The sequence below is a fragment of the Taurulus bubalis genome (assembly GCF_910589615.1).
Source record: "Taurulus bubalis genome assembly, chromosome: 10".
Taxonomy (NCBI): domain Eukaryota; kingdom Metazoa; phylum Chordata; class Actinopteri; order Perciformes; family Cottidae; genus Taurulus; species Taurulus bubalis.
This window is the reverse complement of record NC_136598.1, coordinates 14,125,315-14,135,458: the sequence shown is the minus strand read 5'-3', so window position 1 is coordinate 14,135,458 and position 10,144 is coordinate 14,125,315.

Here is a 10,144-nt window from a genome sequence, read left to right as displayed (position 1 = left end):
TTGCGACATATGGTGCACCTCAACTAAAGGATATAACTCAAAGAAGAATAAGGGGAAGCAGGTCCCTCATTACCATAGTTAATTCCCAAAAGAATGTTTCCTTTATTTACATCCATTATGTGTTCTCAGTTCACCAACTTTCACTGTGGTTAAGCAGAAAAACCTTTATCTTAAACTTTGTCTTTTTAAAGTGTAACTTCTTACGAATAGAATTTAAGAACAGATAAAGTTAGGATTCCTCGCAACAGGGCCATAAACTGGTTAGATCCAATACCAGAAACTAGCTTAGCAAGGAACACCCTTAAAATACCCATTTGTAAATGATCAATTACTTACTTATTGTTCCCTTGAGTTCATGTAGAAAATAGCAAAACTATACCAACATATACAAACTCTTACACAACTCATTGTCGTATACTTAGTACTTCCCTAACACATGCGTTAAAAACACTTCTGCCCCTCCCGTCTTCTGCCCTAAACAGGAGTGCTGCAAGTCTGTGCATGAGACGGTAGTGGTGGAAGAGTTTATGGCAAAATTGCATGTGTTTGGGAAGTACTATGCATCCAACTGGATAAATGAGACTTGGATTATACACCTCTATTTACTTCCATTCATCAATTATTTACTCAATTTTTTGATTCTGGGTTCACCATAGCGGCATGCATGAAAAGCAAAGTTTTCTTCAGGAATTCAAACACATGAGCAATTGATAGACAAATGGTAATTTTAAGGGTGAAGTTTTCCTTTGAATTATTCTCTCCACATAACCAATAGAAATGATTGTTTAAATCGCAGTGGCAATCATGTTAAAATGAGAAAAGGGGTGCGGCCTAACTTCTCTGCATGACTGCAACAAATGGAACACCAACAATAATCAAATGATATAAACTGAGAATGACTTGTGTAAACAAGCACAAGTGCTTCAGAGGCCTGCGGTGACATCTTCCAGAGTTATATTAGTAGACTGTATTTAAGTAATAAATGTAAAGAAGGGCTCTCGCTGCTTCTCCGTCACTTTATTCCCCTCCATGATGTTTCGAGAACTTTCCTCGCGTCGGGAAATTACCGACGGTAATCATCCCTCACTGGCAATCATCACGATTTTGTGATAAAACCCTTTTCATTTCTCATCTTAGTTTCCGGTTTTACGCACTCACTCCCCGCTAATGAGTCTGCTCGCTCAGAGCGTTATCTGCTCTCCTCTCCCTTCGCCCCCATTATTCACCGCTGACATTCTCAACAAAAGTCATCCCCCTCCAAAATATCAAAGTTTACACAAAACATGTTTGCTAACTGTCAAGCTTGAAATTACAACTAACGGTCGCACAAAATCTACCTGTTATTTTGAGTGCGCACTGATATGGAACGTTCAGGTAAATGTAAACAGGTGTACAGTACATTATGGCTCAATACAGTACACCCCATGACTCACTCTCAACCAATTAGAATGCTAGATTTCATCTACCCGTATTCTAATCAAATATATTAGAGGTCATACCAGTTAAAACCTCACCAATCAGCTCTTTGCTCTGCCCTTCATCCCAAGGTTAAAAAAAATAATCTAATATTTATCTGATATATTGTTGAATCTACCGAAAGGTAACACACACTGGGCAGCAATCTCCATGTGTCAAGAGTGCTATTGACACGCAAACACTTGAAGTTGCATGTTGAAGGCCACAATAGACACATTACTGCCCTCTGACTGAGTCATCCCCTTTTCCTTTATGCCTGTTACCCTCTTCTCTCCACATGCTGTTCTTTTGCTCCCTCTTTTCTCTCCTCTCTCCTGTGTGGCATGGCTTTAGATCCTAATTGGAAGAAAGTAGGGGGAGAAAACGCTGCAGGCTACACACTAAACTCAAATCTTATGACAAATGTTTGGCTAGATTTGTGAGTTGCTGTTGTTTCAACTCTAACCAAACGCTGGTTCTCTTGAAAAATCGAACTGTAAACCCACTAAACCAGACTTTAACTTGAGCCACCATCTTTTTAGTATTACGCATAACTGCAACCTCATCTACATGATTGAGCAATACATGTGCTCAATACTGAATCTATCGATTGCCTCCCCACGGCTCTCAACATGGAGACAGCTGAGCCGGTGGATAGCAACTCATGGTGCTAAAAGCGCTAACAGTGCAAACAACGGCAAAGGGGCTGACGGAGCCAACAGTGTTAGCCATGGGGGGAACCAGAGGGTTCGCCGTGGGTTGGGAAGGCGATAGCAGCGGTGACCGACGTATGAGCGCAGAGCGGCTGCCATGAGTTAACCAGTGATACAAAAGATAGGATTGGTAATGTAGGCCTATAATAGAACCCGTTGTTTGTTATATTTGATGAAATTCATCTTACATCCTGACAAATCAATTAAATAGATGCTGTGACAAACATACAAAATCTGGTATCTGTGTCGACTGTTATAAGCTCGTCCAATCGTTTTAAATTTCAAGCATACTCTTGCTGGTTTCTCCAATGTTGATGACCCTAGCGTTAAAGCATTCGCTCCACAATTTCGGAAATACACTTATTCACTTCCTGGCAGAGATTCAGAATGTGTTAATTTATGAGCTTTAGAGGTGCTGGACGATTTATTTTGTTCCCGCTGGACAGATTCAGGCTCGAAGTTTCTCCCCGTTTGGGCGAAGCTTCTGGCGCTAGCTTATTTAACCATGAGAGTGCTATGAATCTTCTCATCCAACTCTTGGCAAGAAAGTAAAACAGCATTTTTCAAAATCTCTAACTATTGCTTTGAGGCATGAAACAGGGGTGAGAGTATAAGCAATGTTTGAAAAATAACTATTATATTGTATATAAAGGAATTGTGATTATAACATAACACAGATTTAAAGTAGCTATGGTGAATATCCAACCCCATGTTGAGAATGAAAGCCCATTTTCCAGTTGCTTCTTCCAGTCTTCAATATTGATGTAATGTGTTTATCTACTGATGTAAGACTGTAGTGTTACCAGTAATGAGGGTATATGGGCGTCTGGGCCATACTAGCCCACACTGCACTAGAACCCCCGACCAACTCAACCCACCCTGTTAACCATCACACTGAGTCCATTGTCTGTAGTCTTCCCAATAACTCCTTCCCAAACACACATTTCACACACCTGACACTATAGCAGCAAATACTTTCAAGCTCTCCAGCTCTCCTGTTTTTTCTGTGAGAGCGTGCACAATATTACTGTGCTTCAATATCTGTCTCACTTGGAATTATTGTCTTCTGCTATCATCTACTACAACTTTTAACTTCACTAAGCGACAAAAGACAAAAAGTGTGACATGTATTTACTCAGTTTTTAGCCATTTCAAATCAAAGTCACCAACAAGATCGGCCTCACCAACCTCTGCCTCTCTTTGTGTAATGAATGAATGTGTGTGTGCGCGCGTGCGTTCTAACTGGTACAAACTCTCCACATGCCACCAAACGCTGCTCAGCTCTGCGGCTCCCAATTGGATTACGGCACAAGACCGTTTTTACCGATGCTAATCGCCAGATTAGTATCATAAGGTCTCCTTTAATCAGAACAAGAGAAGGAATGCAGGGGTATGAGAGGCCAAATAGGCCCAGAAACATGTCAATGACCAAAAATCTTGCTTTATTACAACGTGGGTCTCAGTTTACTAGTTTTGGCAATCATTTCTACTCTGAAAACATTACACTCTCAAACACTAATGTTGGGATCTGGGAAAACAGCAACATCGACAATAGAAGACACGCAAGCTTTTAAATGATTAGACAGATTGACTCAAGTGTTGATTTAGTAATTTCTAATTTAAATGTAAAACTGAACGTTAACGCAGATAAAATGCCTTAAAACTTATTCTGCAGTTCATTAAATCCCTGCAGCCACCTGAAGGCAGCATTGACTATTTAGTACAATATTCTGTATGTAACAATACATAGTATATCAAATGCAGTGTGGCAAACATACTCGTTGGATGTTCTACTACATTTTGCAGTGTGCAAGCCAGCATGCTTTCCTGGCTATTCTGACACACAATCCTTTGCACAGATATATGGGCAGGAGGCCCAAAGATCAAGCTGCCATATGATGAGGAAGTAGTACCGATGTGTAAACTCACGCAAGTAAAGTGTTGTGAACGCAGCATTGAGGAGTGTGTGAATATTCAATTCAATTCAGTTTATTTTATATAGCCCAAAATCACAAATTAAAATGTGCAATCTGTACAAATAACATCCTGTCCCGGGACCTCACATCAGATCAGGAAAAACTCCCCAAATAAAGATAGTAAAAACCATTTCACAGGGAAAACAGGAAGAACCCTTCAGGAGAGCAACAGAGGAGGATCCCTCTCCCCGGATGGACAGAAGCACTAGATGTCATGTGACCAGAATGAACAACGTAACAGAGTTACAACACATGACATCAATATGACTGAAATTGAATAAATTGCACTCTGCCGCATTAAAAAATCCCTTCAAAATAAAAGCACAGGATTTTTTATTTTTTTTTGCCCATGTAAAATGACCGTCCTGACGGACTGAAAACGGGTCCGCGAAAGACTGAAAACGGGTCCGCGAAAGACTGAAAACGGGTCCGCGAAAGACTGAAAACGGGTCCGCGAATGACTGAAAACGGGTCCGCGAATGACTGGAAACGGGTCGCAAATGACTGAAAACGGGTCCGCAAATGACTGAAAACGGGTCCGCGATTTCATGGCTTTCAAGCCGTCGCGCCTTGATTTCGACACCAGTGGTCTAAAGTATTTGCAAAATCAATAAAAAGATAAAAAATAAAATAAAAAAAACACACAAACTTCGATATGAACGCAAGAGCCGCATGAAAGCTGTTGTGGTCTAAGATTGACTGGGATTCCTGTTCACCCAGCCCTTTGGCATTTTGCACTGCTGCACATACATGAACCAAAATGGCAAGTGAGATTAAAATAGGCCCCTTTTATTCTCAGTATCACTAAGGAAGAACTGCAAAAAGAATAATGGTGAACAGGAAGTCAGTCTTTAAATTCATGTCAACTGTGTTTACAAAGGACAGTTTAAGAAATAATTACTGTTTGCTTTCTTTTTCTATTCCAAATAACTTTGACCAAACAAGCGGTTTGTTTGAAACCCGTATGATTGTTTATTCTTCTTGCACAATCAGACTTCTTTTTAGAGTCCAAGTCCCAGTTTATAGCAGTTAACTCGGTGAGTAGATCGTTACCAGTTGAAATGATGGCCAAGTTGCAACAAACCAAAATGACCCTTTCATACACCTAATGATTTTCGTGCATTAACTTCAAACCCTTCATCTCTCCATCCATCATCCCACCTTTCTCTCCCTCACTTCGATGCACATCTGTGGCACTTGGCTACGGCCAGCAGTATGTGCTTTGAATAACCAAATGTCTTCGTGTGGACTCCGCTTCCCCTGCAGCTCGCCGCTTACAGTCGGGAGACACCAGGCCCGGTCACCCATGCAAAGCTGTTCCGCTACCATGCAAATAGTCTCAAAGAGAGAGGCACACAGCGAGCGAGGGTAAGCAGAACTGATACATGTTGCTATGGGTTTACCCTTTTTAAAATAGATACAATTTCCTTTACAGCAGTATGGGTTCAGTAGATATAGCTTCTGTACGTTTTGGAGCGATTAGCTATGGCTGCTGCAATTGGTCAGCGGCTGTGTTATCTTCATGCAATCATCAAATGACGTGCGGTCTGATAAAGGCGCAGTTTGTTTTTTCACTTGTATGTCCACCTGCCAGTGTCTTGCTAATTGTCTGGCATTTATTCATTGACTAACAAAGGTTTGGGTTGATAGGCAGGGAGTATTTGCCCAGTAGCTCCGACACTTACAGAAGGCTTTTTAATAATCCAAGCAGCAGGACAAAACCCCTCATGACATTAGAGCGATACACTGGCCGAGTACGTAGTTAAAGGCTGTATTTTAGACCAAATTCAGTCTGTGTTCTCACATACAGAGACGCTGAACATGGAACTGTGTTGTTTTCATACAAACAATTTGACCTCGTCTGTCAGGTGTTTATGTGGAACATCAGGGCCAACTGTTAAGTTACTTTACAACGTGTGTGTGTGCGTGTGTGTGTTACATGTGCGGGAGAGTGAGGTAAACAGGAGGTGGTGTGTATGATCCCATTCCCAGGGCCAAACTGCTTCTCAAGGGAGGGAGATAAAGAAACAGACCCTTCCAAAACGGAGGTGGAAACAATGGCCAGGGTAGGGGCTCTGAGCAACAACTGTGAGTGTCTGTGTTTAGTCGCGGATACTCCTTTGTGCTTTTAATGATCTAACTAAAGAACAAAATAAACCTCTATCCTCATTTAATCACAATAGTTAACAGAATCAGAAAGTCTCTTGTTATAAGACATAAACAAATTCAACTATAGGGGCAAGTTGATTGCCGAATGTTCAGCAACTTCCACATTAAAATGAATTATCATCAGTGTGCTTCCTGCACATCCATTGCTGGATTTGACACAGAGAGACGGCAGTTAAATGTGTCGCAATTCATCATGGATTAGTCTGCAGAGAATTCAAACTATCAAGTAATGTGACCAAAGTGAACACTGAAAGGACTCAGCAGGTTATCACATGTTGACACACATATTGAAACACACAAACTGGCGTCAACTCAAATCGGCGTGCATCTCTTTGATGACAAAATAAAAGAAGTTCTTAGTGTTTGGCAAAATAGAAGAAGGAAGGAAAATAAAGCCAGACCTGACCAAAAAGTATGTTAACTATGCTCTTGGAGCTTCTTGTGTAGTTAAATAAAAAAAGAGGCTTGACTTAACCTGTCACCAATGTCTAATATCCGCCGTGAAATATAATTTATTGTTGCAGAGGTAACCACTTATACAAAAGGGCGGACAGGATTTCTGACTCATCACTTATTAGAAAGGATACATCCTCCAAACCTGTATTGTCCTGCCTTGTAATAACCAGGCAAGTGTGGATTTCCCCATATTTGTCCTCTGGCTTAAAGTGTGTTCAAGGGGGCAAACGACCTAAAGAAAAGGTGAGACTGACGGGAAGGGCAGTGGCAGGAGGTGGATGAGTACAAAGTGAGGATGAACGGGAGGTGGGATGCGATGAGGAAGAGGAAGTTGATGATAAGGCAGGGAGAAGGGACCGGAGATGAGAGGATAAGGAAAGGAAACAAAGCATCTAAAGAGAAAGTAGCGAGGGAAAGGCACAACAGGAGGAAGAGGAGGAGGTAGTCCTCCCACAGGCTGTAGAAGGAAAAGACGTCAGTAGCTTTTTATCCCAAGAAACAAAAGAGGAGAAACATGTACTCTGTTAGCTAACTGAATTTCTCTAAATGTAGTAGTCATTCCAACATTATCAATACTTATACTGCTGGAAAATAAATAATATAAATAAGAAGATTATAATTTCAGACCACAAATTACAGAATGTGATGAATAATTAGAGAGAGATCAAAGTCTTGTTTTTTAAGTTTTAGAATAACAACACTGTAGACTGGGGAACAAGAAAATACAATAAGGAAAGGAAATAGCGGCAGAGAAAATAAGGGGGTCAGTCGGGCCTGCCCAACAAAAGAGCAAATACATCAGAGCTGCATCATGGTTGAATGGAGACAGACCTCTGGTTTCCAGGCCACACTATTACTTCTTGTTCCATCTTGAGGAGAAGGGGGTTGGGGCAGCTGGAGGTGGGCCAGCTAAATGATTTTGGAAAGCACAATTAGCAGGTACACAGCGAAGCAATGTTTTAGAAAGTGGGACGTGTGGGCTCTAAATACTGTGAATAAAAGGTGGATTTTGAATTTACGCCCCTGACAGACTTGGCTCAACGTTTAGTTCAGGAGACTGTGAACAAGAGCTATAGGATAACCACTGACTCAGGGTTAGTGTTGGAAGTTGAAGCCAGGGGAGTGTGTGCTCCTCCACAGAGAAGTGAATGGAAAAACGTGTCAATGGAACACAAGGAGGGAGCCCGTGAATAAACAGAACCGGTGACTCACCGTTTCTGGGATGGGAGAGATGACTGTGGGCGGGGGTGTGGGGTACCAGACTGCCTTCAATACCCCTCTAAATACACCAGTGTAGGCATTCATGCGTGCACACACAGTCCAACTCATGTGTCGCACTCAGTTAGCCAGACCAGGACAAGCTGTCTATTGTCCAGATCTCCCACCTAAAGCTGTAGAGCCTAGCAGGGCAGGAATTCTGGATTCAAGGGGATTTTGGGGATTGCCGAGTGTGTGAGTGTGTGTGTGTGTGTGTGTGTGTGTGTGTGTGTGAGAGAGAGAGTGAGAGTGAGAGAGAGTGTGTGTACACACACACACACACAGTTAGTGGTTTCTGCTCCACAGCATCTAATTAAGGAAAAGACTCCGTTGCCAGCAAAAGAAAGAAATTGGCTTTCTTTTATTGTTTGGTTCTTCCTCACTTCAACATTCCTTTATCTGTCTTAAAACACAGAAAATGTTATGTCTGGATTGGTAGTACTATGTTGGAAGCACTGTTGGATCATGGCCATTGTACTTAGTTGTTATGTTGCCTTGGTTGTTTATTAATTACCCTTAGTGTGAACGTACTGCATGTCACACTGACTTTTCTACATCCTGCCATGCATCTGACTCTTTTTCCAGACAGCATCAAGTCAATGCTAGTGTGGCATCACCCACAAATCCATGCACACACATACAAAGGCAACCACATAAAACCACATCATCCCAACTCTAATATACATTTGAAGTTCTCCAGCTGACCAATGCTATAATGTGATATGTACTTGCAAGCAGAACAAAAGCTGTGACACCCTCATCCTAAAATCAGCATCAGTGGTGTAATGAAGTTAATTCTTTCTTGAAGATTTACACACTGATCTACTAACAATAATGGAATAAAAGAAGTCTTAATCTAAATGTACAGGCTTCTTTGACCTCTCTGGTTTATTATGGTGACCTACAAAAGAGACTTCTACTCCATGTCTTATTAGCTTTCCAACTGAGTATATTGTTTTTTGGGGATTTTAATAAATGCAAATCTATGCACTTTCAACAGCAAAGAGGGTTTTTAGCATAACAACTTTTACCGTGAAGCAGCTGCAGGTGTTGTTGAGTCAGTTGAAAAAGGTTTTTTAATCTGGACATCGTTATTTGGACATTTTGTATTGTGTTTTTAAGGGCAATCAGTTAAAAACTATGACATTTATGAAAGCTTCGGCAACTCAAGGCAACGTAAATTAAAAGGCATACTAGTCTGACTGAATATGAAACAGACAAACATGAGAGTTTCAAAACTTACAACAACAACCTCTCTTACATTACACAGGAGAGTTCTGGTTTGTCAGAGGAAACACACACAAAAAAAGAGGAAGAAAAGAAGACGAAGCCTGAGAGATGCTGCTGTTGTTTACATGCAAACAACACCTCTTACTTGTTCCGATCACAAGGAAACACAGTTGTGGCGAGTGGAGATTCAGCATCAGATAGAATCTCTCCAAATTAAAGCAAATACATGATAGAGAACCACTTCTATGAGGAGAAAACAAAGATTGTTGTGCACAAGAACAGATTAGCAGAGTGGGTAAACAGGCCGGAGACAGTACCAGAATTTCCTGGAAGATTTGCGATTGTGGGGAGCTTTACAAAGCTGCTTTACAAAGGCTGTTGAAATCTGCTAATCTGAACACCTACCAGCCTAATTGGTCGATAAAAGCACATGAGCTGCTCAAACTGTAGGATTTCTCCTCGATGGGTTTTATACTGTAAATGGTTCAAATTTGCTGGCCTATATATATATATATATATATATATATATATATATATATATATATATATATATATATATATATATATATATATATATATGGTTCTTAAATACTGTAAAGACCACATTCCTTATAACACTCGTTACTTCCTGTTGCAAAGAGGATGTCACTACTTCTCCCCCCTCCCCAACCCTGCACATTTGTTTTCAGTTTAATAGAGAAGACACATTTGTTTGAAGTCATTATTCACATAGTTTACTTTAGTCATTCTACTTACCACCACCTGAGAAACTCAAATAAAGGCTCAACAGTTTGCCCTGCTCGTGTTTTATAGACCAACACTTTTGAATGGTAAGCTTGTTTGTTTAAAATCAACTGTGATCAATATTTTTAGAAAGTTAAAATGCCG